Below are 12904 nucleotides of genomic sequence, written 5' to 3' on the forward strand. Positions count from 1 at the left end.
GGACAATCACTTGTGCCCAGAAGTTTGAGACTAGCCTGGGCAACACAGCAAGATCCCGGTCTCTACCCGTCCCTGCCAAAAAATTAAATTAAAATGGTAGAAAAGGCCTCCTGCCCCTGTTTTCTATCCACCCAGTTTTCCTGACAAGCAGCCAATATTACCAATTCCTTTCTAATTGCCAATATCTTTTCTGATTCTATGCATATACAAACAAATACACTTTTCACTTAATAATACCTCTAACCTGTCCACATTCCTTATACCTTATTTTCATTCATGACCTTTTTTTAATGTTTGAATTCTTTTTTTTTTGAGACGGAGTTTCGCTCTTGTTACCCAGGCTGGAGTGCAATGGTGGGATCTCGGCTCACCGCAACCTCCACCTCCTGGGTTCAGGCAATTCTCCTGCCTCAGTCTCCTGAGTAGCTGGGATTACAGGCACGCGCCACCGTGCCCAGCTAATTTTTTGTATTTTTAGTAGAGACGGATTTTCACCATGTTGACCAGAATGGTCTTGATCTCTTGACCTGGTGATCCACCCGTCTCAGCCTCCCAAAGTGCTGGGATTACAGGCGTGAGCCACCACACCCGGTAATGTTTGAATTCTTGTTTTTTTGTTTTTGTTTTTGAGATGGAGTTTCAGTCTGTCACCCAGGCTGGAGTGCAGTGGTACCATCTTGACTCACTGCAGTCTCCAACTCCTGGGTTCAAGCTGGGATTACAGGCAACCACCACAAGGCCCTGCTAATTTTTTTGTGTTTTTAGTAGAGACAGGGTTTCTCCATGTTGGCCAGTCTAGTCTCGAACTTCTGACCTCAAGTGATCCACCTGCATCTGCCTCCCAAAGTGCTGGGATTATAGGCATGAGCCACCATGCCCTGCCTTGCTTCAATTATTTTTAACAACATTTTTAATTATCTCTGCCTCAAGCCTCTTCTTTTTCTCTACATCCTTCCTGGTTTATCATAAATTCTTCACAGTTACAATGTATTATGAAATTTTGAGCAGTGTGTAAAATTTATCTTTGCTACAACTGCACATACAGATTGTTAAGGCAGTGTTGGTGAAATGGAACACTGATGGAATGTTCTGTTGAGTATAGGTCATGGTATAACATACCGTATAAACAAGAAAACAGCATAATGCCAGACTGCACCAAAGGAAGATGGTGAGAGAACTTTGCCTTATGGATTCTTGGTTTTATATTTGGATGACATTTAAGTACTTATTTTGTGCTCGCTAATTTATGTATTAACCGTGCATTTATCTCACAACATCCTTATTGGACAGATACTTATGCCCATTTTACAGTAGAGTAAACTAAGGCACAGGCACATTTCATGTTAAAATATATGACCAAGTGTCCAGAACTAGTAAATGGCAGAGTGGATACAATGCTGCTGTTTGCTGTCAGAGCCTACGTGCTTACCCATTTTGATTCCTTTGAGTATATAGTAAGATAGTAAGCAGTTTTGATGAAAGAATGACATAGTCCTAAACAGCAACCTAGTTAATGATGTAGTAACCTGGATGCTTTTATAGACACTGAAACATTGGTGTTCTCTGGTCCTGACTGCATGATAATTGCTGCTGAATGGCCCAGTGCCGTGGTTCATGGCTGTAATCCCAGCACTTTGGGAGGCCAAGGCAGGCAGATTCCTTGAGCCCAGGAGTTCTAGACAGCCTGAACAACGTAGTGAAACCCTACCTCTACAAAAAATACAAAAATTAGCCGAGCATAGTGGCATATGCCTGTAGTCCCAGCCACTTGGGTGAATCACTTGAATCTGATAGTAGGAGGTTGCAGTGAGCCGAGATCACCCCATTGAACTCCAGCCTGGCCTGGGCAACAGTGTGAGACTTTGTCTCAAAAACAAAACAAAGTTGCTTAGTGCCCTTTTGAGCTTAAGTATGCCGTGAAGAATTCTAGTATTTATGCTGTGTTATTAAACACACATTGAAAAACATGGCTCTAGAAATTTAAAGATAATTAAAGTCCCTGTGAAAAGGTCAGGGAGAAACTTTACAGTATGACAATATCTTAGAACATCCTTGCCTACAGTAGAATCTCTTTCTTTCAAAAGCAGGTCTCTGAGTTCTATCCTATGTGTACCGAATCAGAATTTTTTGGAACCAGTGGTCAGAAAATATTTCTAATAAGCCTCTCAATAATTATTGGGATACTTGAGAACCATTATCTTAGCGAACTTGCTGTGGTTCAAATCTTAGTCCTTTGCTTATTTAGCTCAGAAGCCTGATTGATCAGGATACTAAACCCAAGTCTCTCTCGGGGATAAACTCATTTTAGCTAGGCTTATGAAACTAATGTATAAAAGTGGAATAACCATACATATAGAAGTAACTAGATTCTTTTTTTCAGGTAGGTCAGGAACATGGGAAATCAAGTTAGAATGTTTTAATGGAGCATGGAATTAGAAGAAGGACGTTAACTAGATAGTCTAAAATATTGATGACATTTTCTTTCATAATAGCATATATACCAAACACCAAAACCAAGTCAGGTCTTTGTATAGCAGCAGTGGACATTTTTTCTCTAGATAGGTTCATTTGTTGTCACGTTACTAGCAGGAGAGTTTTGGAGGGCTCAAAAATTTGCATGCTACAGCTTCTCCTTCAGTCTGTCCTCCTTAGTTAATGACACTTCCATTCTTTAGTTGCTCAGGTCAACAACATTAGAATTATCTTTGACTCCTATTTCTCTCACAATCCACATACAGTCCACTGGCAAATCCTGTAGGATTTGTCTTTAAACCAGAATTTGACTATTTCTTACCACACCCTTATTCCAACCACTCTGGAAGAAACCACTGTGACCTCTAGATCATTACCATACTGTTTTTTCTGGTTTCCCTGCTTCTGCTATTGCTTCTTCCCAGCAATCTATCCTGAATGAAGCATCCAGAATGATCTGGTTAAAATGAAGGTCAGAACATGTGACTTTTCTGCTCAAAGCCGTCTCATGGCTTCCCATCGTCTTCTGACAAGTCCCTGTGTTATGGGATGTTAACTCTTTGCCATGTATCTCTTACTTTTTTTTTTTTTTTTTTTTAACTCTAAAGCTGCCAGGAGAAGATTACCTCTTACTTTATCTCCTACCTGTTCTTCTCCTAGTCTTCTCGGTGTCAATCACATATTCTCACTGAAGAATCTTTGCATTTGTTCCTTTTTCTGGAGTGCTCTTCCTTCTGTATCCCGCACTTCAGATACTTAACCAGAAGTCACCTCCTTAATGAAGCCTTCTCTGGTTATTCTGTACAATTCCAAATTCTAACATTTCATGTCCCTTTCTTTGCCCTTTTTCTCCTTAGCATTACCCACTACACTGTAAACTCCATGAAGACAGTATGCTAGTGAGTCACCATTGCCTAAAACGTAGTGGGTCTTCTGCTATTTGTTGAGTGAATGAATCTTGCTCTGATAGCATCTTTCTTGATTTCGTTGTCAACTCTCATAGGGCAGTCTGATTTCCAAATTTTGTGAGGCCATATTTGAGGACTCCAGTACTTCTGTATTACTGATAGATTGTATTTATTTATTCATTCATTCATTCATTCATTCTGACAAAGTCTCTGTTGCCCAAGCTAGAGTTCAGTGATGCAGTCTTGGCTCACTGCAACCTCCACCTCCTGGGTTCAAGCAATTCTCCTGCCTTAGCCTCTCGAGTAGCTGGGACTACAGGCACGTGCCACCATGCCAGGCCAATTTTTGTATTTTTAGTAGAGATGGGGTTTCACTATGTTGACCAGGCTGGTCTTGAACTCCTGACCTTCTAATTCGCCTGCCTCCATCTCCCAAAGTGCTGGGATTACAGGCGTGAGCCACCTTGCCCGGCCTAGATTTGTATTAATGGAGCTTTGTCCTCAGAAAGCTTCAGCAAGGGACCATTGCCTATGATGTACAGAATAAAACCAGATTTGATATTAGCATCATTACTGCTATCTGACTTACTTTATCCTTCTCTTTTATTATTTCCTGTTTGACGAAACAGAAGGGTGTTTTCCCACTACCTTTTTTGTTCTTATTCCCTCACTCATTGTGCCCTCCCTTCCAGCCCATCTAAAGCACTTGGCAGAGCCCAGCTTCTCCTTTTCTTTGTAGTTGTCTTTCACCAACCCAGCTCAATATCCATTTCCTTGCTCTTAAGTTCTGAGCCTTGTGTAATCTGTACTACTGCTTTGGCAATTTTGCTGATTTGAGTTATAGTAGTTTTTAATTTTATTTTTGAGACAGGGTCTCACTCTGACACCCAGACTGGAGTTCAGTGGTGGGATCTTGACTCACTGTAACCTCTGTCTCCTGGGCTTAAGCCATCCTCCCACCTCAGCCTACCTACTGAGTAGCTGGGACTGAAGGCATGCAGCTAATTAAAACAATTTTTTTTTGGCCGGGCATGGTGGCTCACGCCTGTAATCCCAACACTTTGGGAGGCCAAGGTGGGCGGATCACCAGAGGTCAGGAGTTCAAGACCAGCCTGGCCAACATGGTGAAACCCTATCTTAAAAAAATTTTTTTTTTTTTTTTTTAGAGACAGTGTCAGTATATTGCCCAGACTGGTCTCAAACTCCTGGGATTATAGGCATGAGCCACTGCACCCGGCCCCAGCTAATATTTTATTTTTTATTTTTTGAGACAAGATAATCACTCTGTGCCCAGGTGGGCTCAAACTCCTGGGATTACAGGCATGAGCCACCGCTCCCAGTTCCAGCTGATTATTTTATTTTTTATTTTTTGAGATGAGATATCACTGTATGCCCAGGCTGGGCTCAAGCGATCTGCCTGCCTTGGCCTCACAAAGTGCTGGGATTACAAGCATGAGCCTGCCGTGCCGAGCCTGAATTATAGTTAGTTTTAAATGTTGGCACATCTTTCCTGAAGGCTATTATTTGTACAAATTGTTCTGTTACCAGTGGTAAAGTATACAAAGATTGGAAAGCTAAGGTTCTTACTCTGTATTATATTCATCTATGTTGTTTGTATCCACCAGAATGATTTGCACTTTATATTAGCTGAAGATAGTGACTCTCAACTTTGGCAGCACGTTAGAATCACCTCAGGAAGCTTTTAAACTGATGCCCAAGCCCTACCCCAGATCTATTACATCAGAATTTCTGCAGGTGGAACCCATATATCAGTATATTTAAATCTTCCCAGACTATTCTAATGTGTAGACAAGGTCCAGAACCACTGATTTAAGGCAAAAGATAATCTGTTGGCTTACTTCTTTGACAGTTCTACTCTTTGTCTTTATCTCTAGGATTCGCCTCAGTGCCTGAGACCACATTAATTGTTTTGTGGTTTGAATGAACAAATTGTTAAACACAAAGAGCTGAACTTTTTTGAAAGATAACATAACTCAGAATCCAGTGACGTTTAGGCATTTGCTTAGGGATAAAAAATTAAGTATCTGCTATATGGGAGTCCCCCTCCTAATATAAGTTATCCAGAACGTTGGTAAAAGATTGACATTGGGTTCTTAAAACAGTCCTAGATATGAGTAGGTTTTATAATCACAAATGGAGAAACTAATACCCAAGCAATTTAGCGGTAAAGCTGGCATGTGAAACCGTATCTGACTCCCAGTGATTTTGAGGGAAAAAAATGATAAAAAGATATTCTTTAAGTTAGAATGTCATGACATGCCAGATACCTGTGAGATCTTAGAGAATCGTTTTTGTTTCCCACTCCTGCTTTTTCCATCTATCATGTGTTCTCACTGCCGAATTTTACCGTTTCAAACTTGACATCTGCATTGTTGCTTGCTAATATGTGAATCTGAAAGTTCTTGGTCATTTTTCCCTAATTTATTTTATTTTCGGGCAGCCCTCAGACCAGAATAGGTTCAAAGAGGCTTTTTCCTAATTTTTTAACCTTGTAGGCATTTTTTTAAAGCATATTTAAGCTCCTAAACAAGTTGCTTATAGGATATTTTCATGCATTTTAATCTTCTTTTCCTAGTTTGGGTGTTTTACCTCAGATTTTTGTATTTCTGTAGTTCTTGATCTAGACATTTAGGCAGATCTGCAAATTAAACTAAATAGGGTCCTTTCCTTCTATGTATATATATCAGTGCTATTTTGCATTTGGGATAAGACTTAACTTTTTAATCTTCACTGAGATTGAGCCAATACTTTAAAATTTTTATTTTGTTTAATAATTCATGACTGTGGCTTATCACTTTGAACTTCTAAATAAACACAGAAGATGAATGCTTGTCAATCTTTTACCAACATTCTGGATACCTTATATTAGGAGAGTCCAGAATGAGCACTTAAGGAATGATTTCTCATGTGGGATATAGAGAAGTTATAAATTAAAAGGGAGTGGTTGAAAGGGATAACTAGAAAATAGGAGCTGCTATTTGACATTCTTATATGTTGTAAATTTTATGCTTAAGTATGTCATCTTTTTTCTTTTTTTTGAACCCCCCCCCCGCCAAGTATGTCATTTTTAAACATGACTATACTAAGTGGTATGAAATACAATGACTCCTAGTTCAAGTAAAAATTATTTTAATGCTTATTAAAACAGTTAAAAAGACTGTTATGGCTGGGTATGGTATGTCTGTAATCCCAGCACTTCGGAAAGCCAAGGCAGGTGGATCATCTGGGGTCAGGAATTCAAGACCAGCCTGGCCAACATGGTGAAACCCCATCTCTACTAAAAATACAAAAATTAGCAGGACGTGGTGGTGGATGCCTGTAATAATCCCAGCTACTTGGGAGGCTGAGGCAGGAGAATTGCTTGGACCCAGGAGGTGCAGGTTGCAATGAGCCGAGATCACACCACTGCACTCCATCCTGGGTGACAGAGCAAGACTTAATCTAAAAAAAGAAAAACTATTAAAATAAGGCAAAAAAATCAGGCTCAACTCCTAATACAGTAAAAACAGCTGGGTATTTACATATACCCAATAAGCAGAGTGAGGGAGAACATTATTAAGAAGAAACATGAGGGTAGGGGGATTCTTGCTGAAGGCAGGTCAAAGACTTACATGTCAAAGGTAGGGGATGAAGAACTTGATCAGATATCAAGGGTGGGCAGATTCTTGCTAAAACTGGGCTAGGCAGGCCAGAGACGGGGATGTGGGTAAGGGAGGTGGGGTGGGGTGTCAAATCCTAGTTCAAAAGAGGTCTTAGAGAGAAGCCTGAAGTATACCACTTCGTGTGTGTCTGTGGTGTACATAATTACTTTACTAAATAGTCAAGTGTTTAAGACGTAGCCAAAAAAGCAGTTATTCTGTTAAGTTTGTAGAATGTTTTAAAGTGAAATTGTTCTACTTAAAACTAACTTGCCTGGCTTCGCTAGCTACTTGGGTCTAATAAAACTCATAATTGGCTACTAATAGAGAAAACAGTTTCTAAAGACTATTAAAATGTCTTTTGAAAGAGTGAATTTTAAAGCAAATTATTTGGAAGTGCCACCATCTATTTTTTATAACGTTGATCCTAATTTAAGACATATCTTTATGCTTTTCAAGTCTTACTCTTGCTGTTGATGACAAATCAAAATAAACCATGTACATCTACAATTTTATTTCTAAGTGCATATTTTATTTCTAAGACACATAGGTGTCTCCAGGTCTAAACTGGGAAAATAATATTTAGCTGATTTTGAATTTTTAAAAACATAGATAAGAATAACTTTTATTTAGTGAAACCAGTGCTATATACAGCACATTATTAACTGTGGTCACCATGCAGTGCAGTAGAGCACTAAAACTTACTCTTCCAGTCTAATTGTAACTTTGTACCTTCTGATTGCTGTCTTTGATGTCTTTCCTTTCCCCATCCGTTCCCTGACCCCCCAGCCTCTGGTAACCACCATTCTATTCTGTTTCTCTGAGATTGGTTTTAGATTCCACATATCTTACAGTGAGATTATGCAGTATTCATCTTTCTGTGTCAGGCTTATTTCACTTAGCATAATATCTTTCAGGTCCATCCTTGTTGTTGCAAATGACAAAATTTCCTTCTTTTTAAAGGCTGTAGAGTATTTCATTGTGTGTATATAAAACATTTTCTTTATCCATTCATCTGTTGAATTGGTTGATACTTTCATATCTTGATTAATGTGAATACTGCTGAAATGAACATGGGAATGCAGATATCTCTCTGACGTACCAATTTCAGTTCCTTTGGCTATCTATCCAGAAGTGAATTTCTGAGTCATATGGTAATTTTAGTATTTTTTGGAACTTCCATGCTATTAATATTTTCCAAAATGGCTATACTAATTTACATTCCCACCAACAAAATAGAAGGGTTTATTTTTCTCCTCATCCTGGCCCAAGACTTGTTATCATTTGTCTTTTTTTTGAGACGGAGTTTCGCTCTTGTTACCCAGGCTGGAGTGCAATGGTGTGATCTCGGCTCACCACAACCTCTGCCTCCTGGGTTCAAGCAATTCTCCTGCCTCAGCCTCCCGAGTAGCTGGGACTACAGGCGTGCACCACCATGCCCAGCTAATTTTTGTATTTTTAGTAGAGATGGGGGTTTACCATGTTCACCAGGATGGTCTCAATCTCTTGACCTCATAATCCACCCGCCTCGGCCTCCCAAAGTGCTGGAATTACAGGCATGAGCACCGGGCCTCATTTGTCTTTTTTGATAACAGCCATTCTAACAGGCATGAGGTGATATCTCACTGTGGTTTTAATTTGCATTTCCCTGATTAGAGATGTTGAGGATTTTTTCATATATCTGTTGCCCATTTGTATCTCTTCTGATAAATGTGTTTAGACCTTTTGCCCATTTTAAAATTGGGTTATTTGTTTTCTTGCTGTTGAGTTGTTTTGAGTTCCTTATATATTTTCGGTATTAGCCCTTTATCAGATGTATGGTTTGCAGATATTTCCTCCCAGGCAGTGGGTTGTTTTCTCATTCTGTTAATTTTCTCCTTGCCATACTGAAGTTTTTTAGTTTGATGCAACATCGAAATACCTTCAAATGGGAAAAATTCCCTTAGGAAAGAGCATTGGATTTTATGCAAAGAGAACTTACTTTCTTACCAGGATAAGAATAATGTCCTGTATATATCTCTTTCAGGAAAATAAATGCAACTATTTATTCTTGAATACTTTTAAAATGGCTTAGAGTAAAAATAAGTAAATATTTACAGAGGCACAATTTACTACTATTGTGCTTTCTTAAAGTGTACCCTGTTTAGGAAACTTGAAAAAACTTTGAAATATGTGTTATTACTTTAAAGAGACATTGTTACAGACATTTTCATAAAGCTTTTTTGGTCAGTAAGAAGTTGCTACTGTTTGTAGTTATTGGTGGGGGTTATTATGATGATAATGATAGAGAATATAAATGGCTAGGACCCAAAGGATTTCTAGAAAAAGAGAATTATTTTCTCTGAAGTAGTAATTTGAAGAGTTTGCTCAGTTTATAATTTAAAGTGACAGTTATCTTGCTGTGACCAGTTAGTAGCTGACATTTATTGAGCCTCTCCTATTATAAGTGTTCTGCCAAAGACTTGACTGTATATTATTATTTAATCTTCAGCACAATTTTTAAAAATTTAAAAGATTTCTGGTGAAAACCAGAAAACCTGCCACACAAATTCTAAAAGAGTTGTAACACTTCACAACAATTTTTAAGGAGTACATACTGTCCCACTTTAGGGAGAGGACATCGTTCAAAGAGATTTTTAAGTGTCTGAAATTCAACACCATGTCTGTCCAATCCAGAGCCTATGTCTTTCCATTTTGCCATAGTACCTCATAATAATCCTTAAAGCTGAGAACGTTTCCTTTACATTATTTTATTCAAAGGGGATTTTGTAAACATTTATTCATTGCCTGCTATGTGTAATTTAATTTGCTAGACCCTGTAATGTATAGAAAAGGAAAGCAAAGCAGTTTCTCTCCCCAAAAAAAACTTGAGTCTTTGGAGGCAGACTAGTATCTATAGAACTAATTGTCAATAGCACTTATATTTTAGGTGATATGATAAGTGTTCAAATACACTTTGAACACTTTTTAAGATTGGGTTGGGTTGGAAGAACCCAACTTTAAAAAGATGGGAAGGATTTAGACAGGCAAAGATGGGGAGAAAGGCACAACTTTCACCAGGGAGACATGCTGGCAGAAATTTGGCTCCTAAAGTGTACACAATTGGGGTGGTATAAACTGACCAGGCCTTGCTGTTAAGTGGAATGTGGATATTATCTAGCTAAATAACTCTCCCTTTTCTGTGTAGAATTATTCACCAATGCTCACAAAGAGTTGCAGTTGGTAAATATTTAACTTGAAGTTCTTTTGTATGCGATTGTCAAGGAAAAATATTTTTTTTCTTTTGAGATGGAGAAGCTGGGATTACAACAACCAGCTAATTTTTGCATTTTTAGGAGAGACAGGGTTTCACCACGTTGGCCAGGCTGGTCTCAAACTCCTAACCCACCTTGGCCTCCCAAAGTGCTAGGATTATAGGCATGAGCCACTGTGCCTGGCCCAAGGAAATCATTTTAAAAACTAGTTATGGCTGGGCCCAAGTGGTGGCTCACACCAGTAATCCCATTAGTTTGAGAGGCCAAGGCAGGTCAGGAGTTTGAGACCAGCCTGGCCAACATGGTGAAACCGCGTCTCTACTAAAAATAAAAAAAAAATTAGCCAGGCACGGTGGCAGGCGCCTGTAATCCCAGCTACTCAGGAGGCTAGGCCAGGAGAGTTGCTTGCATCCAGGAGGCAGAGGTTGCCGTGGGCCAAGATCGCACCACCACACTTCAGCCTGGGTGACAGAGCAAGACTCGGTCTCAAAATAAAAAATAAAAGCTAGTTATGAATAGGTGCAGTGTTGATTAGATGTATGGGGTCTGTTATTAAAAGATTATTTAATAAGCTACAGTTTTATAAATTCCTTAGTATATTTTCTTAAGATTCTTGCTAAAATATGATATATGAAAATCTAAGAAAATTAAGTCATTTCTAGGGACAGTAAAATGACTTTTTTAAACTTTCAGTACAAATACTAGTAATGTGAAAGTGAAATTTTGAATCTTGCAAGGATTGGTTTATTATTATTTCCCCCTTTTAGAGAGAACAGGATAAGAAGAATGGGAAAAAATGGAAATTTAGGACATCTTTTTAATTAATTAATTAATTAATTGCGAAGTCTTGCTCTTGTTGCCCAGGCTGGAGTGCAGTGGCGTGACCTCAGCTCACTGCAACTTTTGCCTCCTGGGTTCAAACAATTCTTCCGCCTCACCCACCACTACACCTGGCTAATTTTTATATTTTTAGTAGAAACAGGAGTTCTCCATGTTAGGCTGATCTCAAACTCCTGACCTCAGGTGATCCGCCCAACTCAGCCTCCCAAAGTGCTGATTACAGGCATGAGCCACACCATGCCTAGCAGGAAATCTTACCTTTTGTTGATTATATTTATATATTTAAAATCCTCCCTTTTTAGGGTTAGAAACAAAATACAGTGAATTTTATATTAGTAACATTATTGTAATATTTAAATATATGAAAGAGGAAATTGTGTATAAGCCTCAATATTCTCCCTTTAAAATATTCAAGGAGTTATACCGTTCAGTGTAGATACTGATATATACAGTGTATAGTGAAACTGTTACTTTATGAAATAGGGACAATTTTTTAAAGGCTTTTTTTTTGAGATGGAGTTTCTCTCTTGTTACCCAGGCTGGAGTGCAATGGCGCAATCTCGGCTCACCGCAACCTCCGCCTCCTGAGTTTAGGCAATTCTCCTGCCTCAGTCTCCTGAGTAGCTGGGATTACAGGCACGTACCACCGTGCCCAACTAATTTTTTGTATTTTGAGTAGAGACGGGTTTTCACCATGTTGACCAGGATGGTCTTGATCTCTTGACCTCGTGATCCACCTGCCTCGGCCTCCCAAAGTGCTGGGATTACAGGCTTGAGCCACCGCACCCGGCCAAAGGCTTTTTTTTTTTAAAGCAGCAGTTTAGTTTTTGTTCACCTAAAACCTTCATATTAGTGATTCTCAAGTTAGGGGAGCTAGCATACTTCCCCTTTATAGGAGATACCTGCCTTCTCCTTTCTTTCCCTCTCCCACCCTTGAAAATGATTAACTAAATCACTATTAATGAAAATGACATCCCTCATATGTATTGTAGCAAAAATATTTTTTCAATCACTAACTGCTTAGCCATTTCCCTCTCCCCTTTTGCTCTGTTAATTTCATCCTAGCTTTGACTCAGTTTTGAAGTTAGATAAAATGTTGACTTTTAAACTCACTATTTATCGTTTTATCTATTGCTCCTAACTTTGTGACAACTGCATCTTTCATAAGCGTAGCTTTAACTCAATTCTTGGTAAAAATAGTCTAAAAGGACAAAGCCAAATTCATGTGATACACTAAAGGTAATCCTCTAGAATTTTATTTCCATTTAATACTACATGATATAGTTGAATGTCTAAGTTATAATTCCAGCTCCACCCATTTATTATAAGCATGTGGTCTTAGGCAAGACATTCACACTCTGTGAACCTATTTTTTGATTTATAAATGGGGATAATGGTCTCTTCCCTGCATGTTTTAACAAACTGTTTTAAAGATCAAAAAAGAAACAGATTATGAAAGAATTTCATAAACAATAAAATAGTATTCGTTTATTTACATTTCTAGCATGTTCTAGGTCTCAGTCCTGGGTATACAGCAGTGAACAAAAATAACAAGTTTTTTTGTTCTATGTCAGGGGTTGACAAACTACGGCCAGTGGGCCAAATCTAGTCCACTACCTGATTTTGTTCTGTTTTGTTGTTTATTGAGACAGGCTCTTGCTTTATTATTTTTAATAGAGATAAGATCTTGCTATGTTGCCTAGGCTGGGTCTTGAATTCCTGAGCTCAAGCCATCATCCAGATTTGGCCTCCTAAAATATTGGGATAACAG

General features: G+C 38.7%; 1 protein-coding gene and 1 non-coding gene across 2 annotated transcripts in view; one reads left to right on the forward strand and one right to left on the reverse strand.

Moving 5' to 3' along the window:
* CAPZA1 (capping actin protein of muscle Z-line subunit alpha 1) overlaps window positions 1-12904 on the forward strand; it is a 50535-nt gene that overhangs the window by 5563 nt on the left and 32068 nt on the right. The gene's annotated exons all lie outside the window — the stretch shown is intronic.
* Window positions 9549-9610, reverse strand: LOC118143443 (U7 small nuclear RNA). The gene has a single exon (XR_004727659.1). It is a non-coding gene; the product is annotated as a U7 small nuclear RNA (small nuclear RNA).

Source organism: Callithrix jacchus, chromosome 7, assembly GCF_049354715.1.
Source record: "Callithrix jacchus isolate 240 chromosome 7, calJac240_pri, whole genome shotgun sequence".
Taxonomy (NCBI): Eukaryota; Metazoa; Chordata; class Mammalia; order Primates; family Cebidae; genus Callithrix; species Callithrix jacchus.